This window comes from Sciurus carolinensis, chromosome 6 (genome assembly GCF_902686445.1).
Source record: "Sciurus carolinensis chromosome 6, mSciCar1.2, whole genome shotgun sequence".
Lineage (NCBI taxonomy): Eukaryota > Metazoa > Chordata > Mammalia > Rodentia > Sciuridae > Sciurus > Sciurus carolinensis.
The window spans coordinates 50056056-50072813 of record NC_062218.1 but is presented as its reverse complement, the minus strand read 5'-3'; the positions used below and the strand labels follow the sequence as shown (position 1 = coordinate 50072813).

Here is a 16758-nt window from a genome sequence, read left to right as displayed (position 1 = left end):
GACCCTGGCATGGGCGGAGTGGGTGGAGGTGACATGGGAGGTGGCTGTTCTGATTCCTAAAATAGTGCATTATCACTATTCATGAACTGTTCCAGGAGTCATGTTTCTCACCAATAATCTCTGAGAAATCACTTGGAAAAAAAAATGACTAAAGAAAAGGTTACAGTTTCAGTTATGGGTTCCAGTTGACAAAGTCCATGAAGGTTATAGCTGTCATTGTCCATGCCTACAGATAACTTACTCTGTGTTTTTGAATGAAAAGACGTTTGTACATTCCTTAAGAAAAAAAAAAAATTGACTGTACCTCACAAAATCGATTTCACAACCTTTCAAGTAAAGAATCCCAAAATGGTGCACCTAGGGGGTGACAGGTGGTGAAGGGCAGCCCCTCTCCTCCCACAGCCTCCCACATCTTCCCTGATCTTCTCTGGCACCTGCTCCACTGCCCTTCATTGCAAGGGCTTTCCCAGTGCCCTCTGGAAGCTTCATTCCAAGGTGAGCAATCCCTTCGACCTTGGCCGGGAGAGGTTCCCTTCCTATTTCTGCTGGAGCAGGGCTCTGGCCAGGCCATAGCCAGTCCCACCCCACCTCTCCCTGGAGGAGGCACCTCATCCTCCCCTTCTCTCAGGGTCTGCAAAGGGACAATCTGTATCCCCGTGTCCTGCTGAGGGGCCATTTTCTACTTCCTTCCTATAATCCCCCTTCTCTCCCTTGTGCCATCTGCTTGCCCACCCCCAGCCTGGCTTCCCCCTCACATGTTGATATCTTCTCTCTATTCTAGATCTTGCCATCACCTCGGGCACTTGCACATCCTGCACACTTCCTTCCACTCACCTTCAGTCCCTCTCTTCCCTGGTCTCACTGTAGAATCATGTGGACTGAAATTGTGCCACGTGAAATCTTTTCAATCTTTTCCTTTGCCTCTGATCACAACTCACTTTCCTGCAATCCTTATTCCTGTAACTCCTCCAAACCTGACTTTCAGTCTCCTCGAGCCACTCCACCCACCATGCTTTCCACATCTCCTGCTCTCTAGGCTCCTTACGGTTTTGCTTCCTTCCACTTCCAAGCTAGACTCAAGGGCCCAACTCTTCAACCACACTTTGGATGATACACTAAACAAATGGTCTAGGAATTTGTTTCATGATACACATCCAACAGTGAAGTGAAATTTATTCATAAATTGCATTACCGGACTGACATTTTCTATATTTTTAAAAGACATCACAAGAATGGGACAGTGTAAAATGACCAAGATTAAAACAGTCGATAGACTAAGTATTTTGGTATTCTCTGCCCATTCCCATTGGATCGTCTTAGACACCTCTGATGGTATGCATACCCCAGTTTGGGAACCACAACCCTACACCCTATCACTCTCTTCTCCCCATGTCACATCCACCCTGCAAAGCCATCCCTGGACCCATCTAACCATGTTCTTTGCCAGGCGTTGGCATGGTGCCCAAAGATCAGTTCTGTGCCAGGTAACCTCTCTGGACATACTTTTTCAGTTCACAGAAATGTCACTGTTAGTCCTCAAAGGACAACAGGCAAGCAATCTGCAAGAAAATGTCTTTCGTCTTCATCACAATGCCTGGCATTTTCCAGTGACCCACAAATGTTCCATGCATCAAGTTCTGTGCACATGTAGCACTTACATCCTGCTGGCTGCATGGTTATCAGGACGGGAAGAACACAAAAGAGAAATACCAACATACCAGGAAGTCCCTGCTGAGCACATGCTTAGATCTGAAGTTGAGGGAAGGTCACTTAACCCTCCCAACACCTGGCCAGTCATTGTGACCCAAATAATAGACCTGACCTCCAGAAGCCAGACATATCACCATGGGTTCCAACTCACGTAGGCCAGGGGAAACTGAGGTACTTAACTAGGGTCATCTTCTCACCCTGTCTACTGTAGGGTTGCTATGAAGGTGGGAAATAAGACCCCTCCAGACAATCTTCTCTTTACCCGAATGCTTGTGGCAACCCTGGCTGAAGGCACAGTCGCACCCATACTTCCTTCAGATTCCCCCTCATGAAGGATTCATGTATAGAAGGAAGAGATGAACAGAAGAGTGACATGTCTTAAAGAAGCAGCCTGAGGAAGACACAGTGCAGACCAGGATTTAAGCCACCAGGTTAAGTCCTTAGGAGAGACTCTGGTGAGAGTACAGAAGACTGCTTGTGACCATGGGGCTGGGGGACACCTTTTTCCTCTCTCTCTCTCTCTCTCTTTCTTTCTCACTCAAACACACACACACATACACATCTGGAGATGCAGCCCCAGGGAAGAGGGGTCAACAGAAGGACTTGAAACTACTACCCACTGTCCTAGAAAGTAGCAATGATTCTAGCAAAATTCCCTGGCTTCCTATCAGTTCTTTTTCTCCCCTCCTCATCCAGTGTTTCCTAACAACTGGTTCATACACTGACCCTCTGCATCATTCACTTATGGTCCATTATAAATGCAGATTCCTGGGTCTCATCCCAGATGGATTGAATCAGCAAATCTGAAACTGCCCAGGAACCTGCATTTAAACATTAAAGTTTGAGAACTATGAAAAAAAAATCAAGTATCTTCTCTGTTCTTTTCAACCTTGCATCCTTAATCCATGGCCAACACTTCACCTCTACCCTCTGCCCTCCAGAAATCACCTGGACAGAAATAGAACCACCATGGTTTTCATCTTTCTGGGTTAAGAGTGATTCCTTTACTGTGTCTTGACTTTAATCTATGACAGCTCATCACTTGATGCTCCTAGACGCCCTGCCTGCTTCACTGAATTTAGCCTATGTGCACAAGAGGAAAACTGGGAAAGCCTGGGAACTTAATATGACTCTTGGGCAAACCTGATTACTTAATACACTGAATTCAAATAAAGTTGTCTAGAGGAAACCCAGCAAATTGGGTAGCTGATAGTTGGTCTAATGTCAATCCATTTGGGGCCAAAGCCACCATCAACTAATAGGTCTCTACTGATAGACTTACAAAGATGCTAAACAAGAGATATGAATAGTAAAGACATTTTGCCATCTAGCTACCTCCCGGGTTGGGGTAGGAGTTGGAAGTGACTCTGACCATGAAGTATGCTAACCTCAGAGAAAATTCTCAGAACCATTCTTCCCCTCACAGAATTTCTGCAGCACCAGTCCCCGCACAGCTTTGACGGGTGAGCTATTTTAGTATGAGAACAAGTAGAGTTATTGTTATCTCTGCTCTGAATCAAGGATGAAAAGAAAAGGTGAAAGGGGGAAAGAGGGTGAGAGAGAGAAGGAATGGGATGAGATGCAGAAATACAGAAAAGCAGGAAGGAAGGACCTCAGATACCAAAAGAAAAGGAGCCAGGCACTCCCCACATGAAGTAACCAAGGGCCCATTTGGGAATCAAAATCACGTGGCTTCTCAGAGGTCAGAGTAACAGTCCCTCCCTTTGAATCTCACAGGATTCTGGAGGGACAAAGAACATGATTCATGTCAAATGGCTCTGTAAATGGTGAAGAGTTATCCACTGGTGTTGGTGTGGGCTCCCTATCTGTGACCAAGCCATCATACCTCTTCCCAACAACCCTCCCCAAAGACTCCACTCACCACAGGCCCAAAGGCTGCTTAAATAGTAAGCCCTTTCCCATCAAGAAAGACATAATAGGAGCTTCTCCCAAGGCCTGGAGATTACCTAGTGAGCTTAATGAGGGTGCTATTTTAGCAAGAAACCGAAAATGAGGACAGACTATGCCCTCGGAACATACTACCTAGCTGTTCTAACAAACAGCCCACTGGAAGGCCAGAGCTGCGTGTTAACGTGTTCATGCATACTTATTTGGAGATCAGCAGGGCCCAAGCCACAGCTTCCTTCCTGCATCAGTTTTGTCAGCATTAAAGATTTCCTCCCATAGACACCTTGAGCTCCTTCTGGGGCTCTCCTTCTCCTCTGAGAGTGAGATGACAAGTTTTCCCCACTATTTAATGTGTTGACAGACAGTCTTCAGTTCCTATTTCTGACTACCCCCTCTTCAGTTAAGCCTGACTAAAGGTGAGCGTGTCGCCAGGACCTGGTCACTAGGGGGAGGCAGAGAGCAACAAGGGCTAAACATTTCCCCAGAAAGAATGGCGTCCCCTGACATCGGTCTCTCTCCTTCAGCCCAGGAGCTGCCGGGTTTCTTAACACTTGCCAATCCACTGAAACAATCATCTCAACTTCCTTAGTATAGTTCCTTAGTAGACTTATTTTCTTCTTTATCAAGTTTGGATAGAAAACAAAACAATTAATTTAAAAAGCAGCGCACAAGAACCTAAACATTATTTATGTCTCTAATTATCTCATTCTAGTGGGTATTTTAGTCCCTGTCTGGTCAGGACATTAATTATCTTCATAACTACAGCAAAAGTTAAATAATAAGCACCCAAGGCTACAGCACTACTGTAATGTGCAAGCTTAAATGAACTTATAAATTTTATTAATGGATGCTTTATACAACTCCATATATTATAAATCAAACAAGAAACCTATTTCTATCTTTTAAGGGTATGGTGAAAAAGCTTTAACATTATTGAGGATAATTTTTATTAAGTTTAAAACTCTCTCCTTTTTTTTCAGTAATGAGACTGTTATGAGGATAATTTAATCTAGTTTGTCATGAGGCACCCCGGCTTGTTAAATAAGTTAATAAATGACTGTGCATTAATCAAAGTGACAAAGCTATGAAGAGCTGGGGATGGGAGACAATTCTGGTGATAGTATTAATTAGTATTTAATTAGAAACTTAGGGCCCATAAATAAAAAAAATCATGGTAGAGACATTTATGCAAATTGCTTGGAGCCTACAGTGGAGTTAGCTTTGCTTTAAAGAAACATGATTTTTTCCTAGCATACTGTACCTCACAGCACCACGGCCACATCACGTGGCTTCGATGAGCTCTTCTTTTGTTTCCAATTTGTTCCAATTACAGGCCTGTAAACTCGAATCATTCTCTGGACTGTCTTGATCGAAATGTAGAGTTTCCACTATTTCTGCTGGGTGTTCTTTCTTCTTGATAAAGAAGAAGAAATGTTGTAAAGACATTGAGAAAGAGTTTCGGATCCTTCTCCTGCTCTTTTAATTAAGATGTGTGCCACCATTTTCAAAGAACAATTGGGGATTCCATTCGGAGCACCAACAATGTCTCCTTTTCCAATCCCGGTGCACAGTAGCTGGGTTTTGTATGTGATGTTACACTGAAGACGGAGTAGGCAAAACTGCCATTATTTTTATGATAATCACAGCACTGTTACCTTTTCTCTCAATAACATATTTTGATAAATGGGCAATTTTTAATGGCCCAAAAGGATAATAACTATTTGCTTCTGAACGTCACCACTCTCCTAAGGTACATGTCCCCCTCTTTCAACCTTTATTATTTGTTGCATTTATTCAAGAAAGGCTATCCACAGTAAAACTGCTTTTTCTATTCAACAGTCTATCTCTGTCATGGTTCATTTATGTGTGAGCATGACGGACTGAAACCCGTATTATCCACAGCTGACAAGTGTCAGGGCGACAGTTCAATCAGCCCTTCCTGGAGATGATGCCCAGGGCCCCGTGTTTGAAGTAGGACAATAAAGCAGGAGACACAATCAGGGGCAAACGGATCTAGTCCCTGTACATAAAGGGGATTCTGCCTAATAACATAGAGTGGGTTTGTTTTTTGGGTTTTTTTTTTTTTCCTGTCTCCAAACACATTAGTCCTTAAACAGTGACTTAGCCCTTAAGAAAACCTGTGACTGACATGAAAATGCTGAAGTTTTAACATGGTTGGTTTATCCATAACCTCATGGGGCTTCTTCTTTGTGCACTCTGGTTTTGTCAAAGTCAGAAAAATAATGTATTCAGCGTCTGATCATTTTTAAGGAGTTGTTTGAATGGGATTTTAAGTCAGACATCCTGATGTTGACACAAGGATCATTTTCTTGTCCTTTTGTTTTACATTTGTGGAACAGATCATTTGCATCAGCTAATAAAATTAAAGCTCCAAAATGCATACAAAAGCCAGCTCCCTTCAGCAACCCTCCTCAATTCCCTCTGCGAGCCAAGTAAGCAGAGTTGCCAGGTCTGTTTCTTTACATGATGTTTCTCTGGAACACAGACTACAATGCAAATACGTCTACAAAATTAGTGCTCCTTTGGCTTGGGTAGCACTTAGACACAAATGCATATTAAAGCATTTCACTATAAATCCTGACAATCAACAGCAGAGCCAAAGTCGATAAAATGCTAATAACCCACAGTCTGCTCCTCAGAGGGACAGGGATACGGTTGCCATTGCCTTGAAGTCTCCACAGACAACAATAGGCAAGGGAGGTTGCTCACCTCCTTAGAAAGAGCCAGAACACTAAATGCCTCTACTAGGGAAGAAGCCAAAGACCCCCTACAGCATCATAAAACATCCAAACCAGAAGATACCCTCAAGGACATCAAATTCAACCTCTGTACCTTACAGCGAGACCCAGGCACATTCTGTGACTTCCAAGGTCACAGAATTTGTAAATGGCAGTTCCAGGATAAAATTAACAACCACAATGAAATCCTCTGCATTTTACTTCTCTTTATCTGGCTTCACTAGGCAAGTTAGTTATGAGTGTCTGATGAAAAGCAGAGTCCAGATCAGACTGTGAGCAGTGGTGCCAGGAGCCACCAAACATGATTTATGCCAATTCCCCTGTGGAAAATTCTGGGAGTACTAAGCAGTGTGTTCTCTCTGTGCTGATTATTCCCCCTCTACAGTGCTCTGTCCCCAACCATCTACTGACCTGATTTTAGACAGCTTTTTTCCTGTTGTGACCAAAAGACCTGACAAGAACAATTAGAGGAAGAAAACTTTATGTGGAGGCTCACAGTTTCAGAGGTCTCAGTCTGTAGATGGCTAACTCCATTACGTGGGGCCTGAGGTGTGGTAGATCGTCATGGTGGAAGTGGAGCGGGGAAGCACGTGGGAACATGGTACCAGGAAGCAGAGAGCTCTACTCCACAAGGACAAAATATATACCCCAAAGGCACACCCCCAGGGACTCACCTACTCCAGCCACACACCCTACCTGTCTACAGTTCCCACCTAGTTAATCCCTATCAGTGGATTAATGCACTGATGAGGTTAAGGTTCTCAAAACCCAATCATTTCACCTCTAAACCCTCTTGTTTCAAACATGAGCTTTTTGGGGGACACCTAATATCAAAACCAAAATGCCTGCTTCTGCTCTGGGCCTGCAGAACACTTCATCCAGGCTCCATCTGCTTCTGGCGGCCATTGGGTTACAAATCAAGAGGAGGTACTGATGATGGTCATCGAAGTGTGGAAGGAGAGGGTCAGAGTGTGCCCTCCTGCCTTGTTCCTGCTTTGAAGAGTCTACATCCTTCCAGAACTACACTTTCCACCCAAGGACCCCTCCTCCAGGGATCCAACTGTCCCAGGACCCCTCACCCAGTTTCTACTTGGCCATGAAGTCCCAAGGGCTAAGAGCTCCCCACTGTTGCTAGCTGTAGTGCCTCTATACCTCTTGTTTGTTCACCTAACCCTGCCCAGACTTCTGAAGGTAGCCTTTCTTTAAAGTCTCCTTCAGTACCCTCTCAGTTGGGCTCCACTTCCTGTTGGGACCCTGATTAAACACTGAGTTACTTGAATTCCAAACTAGAATCCTTCCTACCTCTAGTCCAGTTGTTCTTAACATATTTTGGAATCCCACAGAGAGTGTGATGAAAGTTATGGACTCTCTCCTCAGCAGGTGGAAATCACTTACACACATGAACACAAAATTTTGCATATTTGTAGAATACTCATGGACTTCTCAAGGTTATCCACAAAGTCCCCCAGGGTATCCCCCAAACTCCCAGTATCTCTGCTAAACGAACCTTCCTCAAACCCATTTAGGAAGGTGTTCCATTTGATCCTATCATGTTCCTCCTTCAAAACCTCCAGGGGAGTCATGCCAACTACCATGAGCACAAGGCCCGACCCCTTAGCCCAGCACCTCAGGCTGCTGCTGACAGGTTCTGACTAACAGAGCTGAGGAGAAGAGATTTAACACAGGAGTGACTGCCAGGTGTTGAAAGAGGTAAAGGGACAAAAGGATAGTAAAGCTATCCAAACAAAGATTGGCGCCAACAGGAAACCACTACCTAGGGCTAGAGAGTCAAAGAGACAAGGTTGGGGTATCAGAGCCCAGGAACCAAGGCTGCCTGAGGAGCCAGAATCATAGCAGCCACTGGAGCCTGGGAAAAGACCTGGCCCCACCAAAGATGTTGCCCAAAGCAGAAAGAAAAGATAAGAACTCTCAGGCCTCCTCCTGTCTCAGCTCTCCAATCCTCCACTGACTCTCTACTTAGCAGCCAGGAGGTGGTGGTGTGGAAGCCAGCAGGGACTGGGTGCCTTGAGGTCGAGGGCAGGGGGAAGACTGGAGTCAGACCTGAGATCAAACAGTCAAATGAATCCCACAAAAAGTCTCCATGGCCTAGCCTCCCGCCATGGAGTCCCGATGGCACTTGGTGGCCCTGTAAGTTTCATTCTCCTCATCACTATTGTGTACCAACCATGTGCCTGGCACTAATTTCAGGAGGTAGGAAAGCTGGGGAATTCTGTCCAAGAGCTGCAAATAAATATTCAAGATTGAAGTTGGCAAATTGTTCAGGCAGAAAAGTAGAGAGGGTGGTTAATTAGAGCAAAGGACCACAGAGGTTTTGCCAGGCTGGTCAGGCGGTGATAACTCAGGCAGGACAAGGTCAGGAATCAACTGGGATAGGCAGAGAGAAACTTTGATGACTTAATCAGAAATGTTGGAAAATATGATCAACAGATTTGGAAGAAACCAAGGAAACCACACCCTGGGCCTCTGCTTCAATTGCAGAAGGGCCAGATGTGCTGAGAGCAGTGGTCAGACCCTGAAATCCCCTGGGCAGCTTTAAGAAAAATAAAAATGTGGGATCCCACCCACTGATGTGCTGAAGCCTGTTCTTAGCAGCTCACAAAAGACAGTAGTAAAATTTCTAGGAATTTTTAGTCAGCTGTTAAACATAGCCATCATTAAAAATTAGATTATATAAGCTTACGATTAAATGTTTTATTAAAAATAGAGAACAAATACTCAAGACATACCACTTCATAATAATCTTACTCCTCTTAAGCTTTTGAGGTTGTTTATTGCTTCTGAATGGTGGAAACACTAAATAATGATGTGTTGTTACACATCTCTTCCCATCTCCAAGTTCAGTGCTACCACATTCATAGTTTATGGAATCATTACACCACAGAAATTAGCAGATGCTATACAGCAGGGCTTGATTTATTGTGTTGTTAAATTGTCTAAATCAAGGGTTGGTAAACTACAGCACAGAGCCCAAATCTAGTCAGCTGTCTTTTTTTGTGTTAGCCAGAAGTTTTTACATTTTTAAAGACTCATGAGAAAGAAAGAGAGAGAGAAAGAGAGAGAGAAAGGGAGGGGAAGGGAAGGGAAGGGAAGGGAAGGGAAGGGAAGGGAAGGGAAGGGAGGAAAAGAGTGGAGAGGAGAGGAAAGGACAAGAGAGGACAGGAAAGAAGAGGAGAGGGGAGGGGAGGGGAGAGGAGGAGAGGAGAGGAGAGGAGAGGAGAGGAGGGGAGCAAAGAAAGTAGAACATTTGCAGTCCACACAGTGTAACATATTTATCTGGCCCTTTATTAAGACTTGCCAACCTCTGGTCTAGACTTATGGCAGTGATGGGGAAAACGTTAACAACACAAATGAAAAATTTTATCTTGTCTATAATTGTTAACAGCATAGAAAATTGAGGAACTACTCTTCTAGTATTGACATCTATTACCCAATTGGCTAAAAAAAAAAAAAAAAAAAAAAAAAGTTTCCCACATCATTGATGAACAAAGGAGGTTCCAACACACATCTCTATTGTCTTACTCTCATCTAACTTGTTAATGGAGATGAAAATATCAACCACATCCATGTTGGAGCTACACTCATGAGTCAGTGACTGAACTTGGCAGTAATCAAGCATTCATTGGACTTTGTCAAATCATGGTTAAATTGCAGCCATGGATTAACTACCCACATAAGAGTTCAGCAAAAATCCAGAAAAACATCATGTGGGAATCAACTAGCTAAAGATCATTTGATGACAGAGTATTGTATTGTATAGTTTCTTACCATTTGTAAGTTGGGTGCTGGGCATCCTTTGTATCAGTATATTTATAATAAATTTATGTGCATAAATACATGAGTATTTTTTCTTCCCTAGAGAGCTAGTTATTAAACCCGTACCAGCACACCACTGACCCCACTGCCAGAGTCTTAATTTGTTGGTCTGGCATGTGACCTCGGGGAGTTTTTTAAACTTCCCGAATGTCATTTCAGTGTGTAGCCAACATTGAGAACCCTTGGCTTAGGGAAAAGGTCAAAGTGCAGGGAACAGATTCCCCTTAAGATTTTGTTCTCTTTAATCAGAAAATCCACTTTAGCCTGAGCCAAGTGGCCTGGGAAGTGAGCATGAGGGGTATGAGTGCTGGGGTTCGGAGAATAGGGGTTCCTCCAGGAAATGGACACACCTCACTGAGCTGACCCTTCTCCAACTTCTCTGAATAATATTTTCCTGGAACAACCTTCTCACAATCTCCTAGACCTTTCGTTGTGATCTTCTCTCCCAGAGTAACTCTCACTGTAACTCCACCAAGAGCCCCTTCACTGCTCCTGTCTTCTACCTAAAGCTTACCCCTCCTCACATTCCAGATTAGCAGCTTCTCTTCAACCAGACCTGCCCAGCTGTGGCATTTCCCACCCCAGGATCCACTTACCCCTTGCTAAGAGAACCCTGATTTACTAGGACAGCACTAGGCCCTGCCAAATGCAGTTTCCAGGCTTCGCTGGCAGCCAGGTTTGGCCCATGTGACACAGCTTTAGCTACTGAGACCTGAGCTGAGGTCTGCTGAGGGCTACAGCAGAGCTTGTGCCTTCCTGAGGATGTCTTAGGCATGACTGGGGCAGTCCCTGCCCTCAGAACCAAGAGCCAAGGATGGAAGAAGAGAAAAACAGAGGTGTAGGCTTTGATGCCTTGACAGAGCCACACCACCAGCCCCTGACTTCTTGCCTTTGCAATTCTTAATCTGTGTGGAAAATAATGCCCTAACCATTCAAGCCTCTCCAGATTAAATATTCTGTGGTTGCAACCAGATGTAATTTTAATAGAAATGCCGGTCCCATGATCTCACAGTGGCTGCCCCTCCTATAACTATACTCCTCCAGATTTGTTCTCCTCTCTTGTGACACTTTCCACCATGTGAATGGGTCCTGTCCCAGATATTTGATTATAAATCACTTATTTAAAATTTGGATGCATTTTGCTGTCTGATCGGACTAATCCAGAAAATTCAGAGCAAAGATTTAAAATAGTATGTCAACTCCTGGAATAATTAAGGTGATTAGAAACAAGATTTAGAAAAACTTAGGCTCGTGTAGCTTCTTCAGAAAGCGATTAGCTCTCTAACAATCATTTCTACATAGAAAAGATATAGCAGGGAATGATTCCCAGGGATTTGGCTTTTGCCCACAACTTATTTTTGAGGCAGGAGGAATGTGCATTAAGTACAGCGTGAACTCCGTGGGTGCATGTGCTTGGATCAAATGTAAAGGGCATAGAGCACGCAGAGGCCACATCTGAGAAGCACATGAGAAAGGAATCGGTGACAGCTGGGCACTGGGCTCAACAGACCACATTAGCAATAACGATTACATACACGGTTGCATTCTATTTTTGTATCACATTAACGGATATATTATTGGTAATTGTTCTTAATAGAATCACAGAAATGAGAGATGGAAATGCTACACAGTATGATGGAATGACATTTCTTTACCATTGATCATTATAATAAGCCTGCTCAGTCATTACTTACAAACCGTACTACAACTTTGCCAATGAGGCAGACCGAAATGAGGAGATAAACAAAATTGGTTTCCCTGCTAAATGTGAAGCCTAAGTTTTAAGATATTTTGCTGAAGTTTTAAACTGATTGTCAATTAGTCAATGAGCTATGGCAGGCAGTGTATTTCTGGGTAATTAGTGTGTGTCTTAGGGGGGTTATTTGGCATGAGGCTGAGGGCAAAGTAATTTGTATCTCCCAGGAAGTGCAATAATTGCCTCAAGCTGAACTGCTTGGAAAGTGTATTAATTCTATTAGGAAACATTTATGTTATTTTATATGGCATCCTGTATATTCATGAAATGTACTCATAAGCCATGAATTATTCATCTTGGAGGTTTTACCATAAAAGTATGGCATCAATGATAACCAAGGAAAGTAGGGAAGAGTTGCTTATCCAGTTAAAAACCTCATGAATTGTCAGAAAAGGTGCACTTTGGGTGATGGAATCCATCTCAGGAACACTGGATCCGAGCAGGATAAAGAGGTGGTTTTGAAAAAGATAAGATCAAAGGTAAGTTCATTTGCTCAAAACTAGCTTTTCAGGAAGCCAGCAGGCCTTCTATTCTGGGTTTTGTAGCAGTCTGTGAGATAGTATGATTGATCTTGGTGTTTTGGGGCACTTGCTTTCCCAAGGCTGTTCAGGAGGTTCAGGGCAAGACAAAGTCAATCATTCTCTAACTCATTCATCAAATGTTTATAAATGAAAGTTCAGACACACTAGTTATCCATTGTCCCATAACAATTTACTCCAAATTAGTAGTTTACAACACACATTCATTATCTCACAGCTTCTGTAGGTCAGAAATCATGAATGGGTTAGCTAGGTCCTCACATTCTCTCACAAGGCCATAATCAATGGATCAGCCCAGAGTCTGTGGTGTCCTCTGAAGGCTCTTCTGGAGAAGGATCCACTTGTAAACTCAGCTCTAAGCCCTCAGATTCTTGAAGGTTTTTGTACTGAGAGTCCAAGTTCCTCAATGGATGTTGACCAGAAGCCACCCCCAGTTCCTGTCACATAGATCTTTCCAATATAGAAACATTTTTCATCAAAGTGTGCAAGCCAAGAATGCAGAAGACAGCCTGTTAACAAGGCAAAGGTCACAGTCATTACAGAAACTTCATTACAGAAGTAACATTCTATTACCTCTGCCATAGTCTATCAATTCAAAGCAAATCTCTGTGCTCAGATTACAATGAAGGAGAGGGAATTACACACACATGTGAAAACTCAGAGTGGGATCTTTAGGTCTGCCATGACACCTGCCTACCACACCCACCCTCTGCCTTCATGGCTTCCTAGTCTACCAGCAGCTCTGGAATCTGACAGGGAGTAACAGGAGAAACTTAATTCAGGAAGGATGAGCAAATGACATTTCATTTGAAGCCTCAATAAGGAAGAGTGGTTTTTTGTTTGTTTGTTTGTTTGTTTTTTCCCCCTCTGAGGGGCCTGGGATTCTAACTGTGGCCCTTGAGCATGCTAGGCAAGCGCTCTCCAAAACGAGCTATTTGTTCAGCTCCAATCAATAATGAAGAAAAGTTAGGTATGGAGTTGGGGATGAGCATGAGATGGCAGAGGGATGAAACAAGGCCTGAGTGTCAGGGACAATGACAACCAGGCAGGTGTGGCAAGGTGAGGCTGGAAAAGTGGGCAAGGGCTAGATGGTGCTGGGTTGGAGGTCAGGATGAGAAGGTGAATTTTAATCCGAGTACGAGAGGGAAGCCACTGGAGGGTTTTGGTGCAGAGTGGCATGACCTAATTCACCCTAGCTGCTGCACAGAGAATGAACTAGAAGCAGAGAGAGCAGATAGGAGCCTCCCCTGGCAAGAGGTGGTGATAACTGGGCTAAGGTGTCCAGAGAGATGTGGGGAAAGGGATGCATCTGAGATGTGCTTCAGAGTCTAAAATCAGCTTCCTCAGTGAGAATATGTGCACACCAAGTGGCCAGCATCATCCCTGGTTCTCCTTTTTGTCCATTTTTTAAGAGAAATAAAGAGAAAACTGAAGAAATAATCCTGTAATCATAGTGGGAAGAAGAAGGGGTGGATGGAATAAGAGAGCCGAGGATGAGGAAAGGCAGCGGAGGCGGGCAGATGGAGCGCGGTCTGAGGGAAGGTCCCACCCCTGCACTCCAGCTCCATCACCAGGGACACATCGCTTAGTTTCCATGCTTCTATTTCCTCTTCTATAAAAATACCTGCCTTTCAGGATTCTGGAAAGAATTAAATTAAATAACCTCATGGAGAGCCTGTTAATTTTCTGCATGGCTCATTATTTCACTTTGCTCAGATTTCTACTCCATTGCCACAACCACCCTGACCACCCCAACTGAAAGAGTCTGTTCAGACCCTCCCTGACTGTAGTGTGCCTCCCAGAGCTGACCACTACCGCATCGCTTTCTGCACCCCACTTTCTCAGGGCCTGGAAGAGTTCCTGGCACATAGTTATTCCTCGGTACTTGCTGTGTGTTACAGGGTGCAGTTGCTGAACAAGGGCATCCCGCTCAGGCTGTCCCCAGTGTTTCCTGGTCTATCACAGACAGTGCGAAATAAGCCATGTGGGACACAAAGTTAAGTCACAACCACTCACGTATCTGAGTATAACTTGTTTAGGACCTCATGAGGTACAAAAGTCTTTCCTTGACCCCCCTGTGTTAATCCTCCCAGCCAGTCCTTGAGATAGGCTATGTCCCCATGTGCAGATAATGTAATTAAAGGAATAAATAAACTTCTCCAGAAACAGTGGACAATGGAAAGCAAATCAAGACCTTGTTTAGTATGAATTCACTTCAGCAAAAAAGTGGAAATGTTCCCCCCTGACTCCCCAGCAGGTGTACTGGCAGGCCTCTGCTGGAGTCCTGCACCTGGCCCCCTGAAGTCTCCCTCGCCCTGCACATCTCCATCTCCTGCGCTCAGAGGCAGCTGCTCTACAGTTGCTGTGTGTGATACACACAAATGCACCCAATGGAATTGCTGGCAGTCAGACAGCCTGTGTTTGCTGGCCAGCCAACTTCACATTCCTGACTTCCTTCTGTCTTGTAGAGGAACTTGCTCATGCCTCATTGCATTTGTCAGTTGAGTTTGATTAACCAACATAGACTCCTGGCCTTTCCTTTGGCTCATATACACTCATCAAATGAGTACCAAGTGTCTGTTTGGTGTCAAGCACTGTGTGCTGGGACTCAAGTAGTCAACCAGATGGACAAGCTCTCTGCCCTGAGTTTTCATCCAGGAAGGAAAGGACCTTAAGAACAAATCTTGACTCAGTAACATTGTGGTGGGCACCATAAAGGACAGGTACAGGATGGAACAAGGGCATCAAAGGAGGGGTCATCTGGCCAGCTTGGGATTGGGGAAGGCTTCCCTGAAGAAGGGTCATTACCCAGTACATGAAAGACAACCAGAGTTACTCAGACAAGAAAGTAGAAGAACACTCCAGGCAGAGAGAACTATCTACAGAGCCTAAAACCTGAATGGGCTTCTAGAAACTGCAAAAGTGAAAACATGAACAGAAGAAGCGCAAAAGGGCCTGGCATCAGATGATGCAGGAGAAGGGCAGCAGCTAGGAGGAGCTAGGCTACTCCTCCCTCTTCCCCTAGACAAGCCACTACCTCAGTCTCACTTGATAGCTTTAGTAGAAACATCATGGTACTAACTGGTACCTAGAAAGATGCATAATTACATCTCAGGTGGTATCTTGACCAAGCTTGTCAAGAGAAGGTGTGTCGCTTCTCTCTTTGTGATACAGAATGGGTTTGTGAAATGAGCCATTTGTGTCTGCTCAGCATTCATGGACTTGCAAATGTGGCTGAGTGGATGCAATCTGTCTGTGGCTCCTTCCCAGGCAAATGCACCTTCTGCTCATGGCAGTGGGCTCTGATATAATATAATGTGTTTCTGGAAGCTTTCACCTGTGGTCACTTTTTTTTCTCAGTTCCTCTTGGTTGGTGGTTCTCAGTGAAGTGTAGTGGAGGCTTAAGGGATGTTTCCAGTTGCTTCCAGGATTGGGAAGCATGATTGCATTTATTGGGCAGAGACAGCTCTGGATCTTCTTCAAGTATGGGACAAAGAAATGTCCAGTGTCCCACATGACTTTGAAATCCCACCAGAGATGGACATAGGTGAAAAACCTACTCATAGTTTCCTGAGACTGGAACCTAACTATGTTTTTCACATAAACACATTTTTTACACAGTTTCATTCTATACTCAAGGCTCTAATAATGAAATTACCGTGCAAATTGGTGAAAGGTCTACTTTGTTTTCTTTAAAACTTTCCTCTGGGTTTGTTGTTGTTTCCAAAAGTCACATCGTGGAATTTGAGTCACCTATAAGACACCTCTGTATAAATTTGTCTTTGAAACTGTCACATTCACAGTAATTATGTATATATGTTGTGTTTCAAAATGTCAATTCTTAAGATAGTACCAATACTCTAGTTAATGTATTTCACTCCTCTTAAGTCTAACGTATTCATTACAAGACGAGCAAAGCATCACATGCTTCCTTATGTCCTAGTTCCTCGCTACTAGAGAGCAGTCCACAAACCAGAAACTCTCCAGCATCATGGTGGAGCTTGCTAGAGGGAAGGATCTCCTCTCCAGACCCCCAAATCTGAGTCTGCATTTCAACACTATCTCCAGATGATTCATGTGCACATAAAAATTTGAGAAGTTCTCTTCTAGATCCTCTAGGCCTGAGCAGTGGGAAAAGTATTCTTTTATTATAAATTACTTTCTTTCATTTCTCCTCTTTATTACCATTAGGATACTACATAAATTTTTTAAATTATATGTAAAGATGCATTATATTGTCAATGAATTTCAC

The 16758-nt window shown here is 43.9% G+C and overlaps 1 long non-coding RNA gene across 4 annotated transcripts in view; it reads right to left on the bottom strand.

Moving 5' to 3' along the window:
- LOC124987499 (uncharacterized) overlaps positions 1-16758 on the bottom strand; it is a 38772-nt gene that overhangs the window by 14065 nt on the left and 7949 nt on the right. For all 4 annotated transcript variants that reach the window (XR_007109195.1, XR_007109197.1, XR_007109194.1 and 1 more), the window contains exon 2: positions 4880-5031. This is a non-coding gene — a long non-coding RNA (uncharacterized LOC124987499). The remainder of the gene's footprint in view (positions 1-4879; positions 5032-16758) is intronic.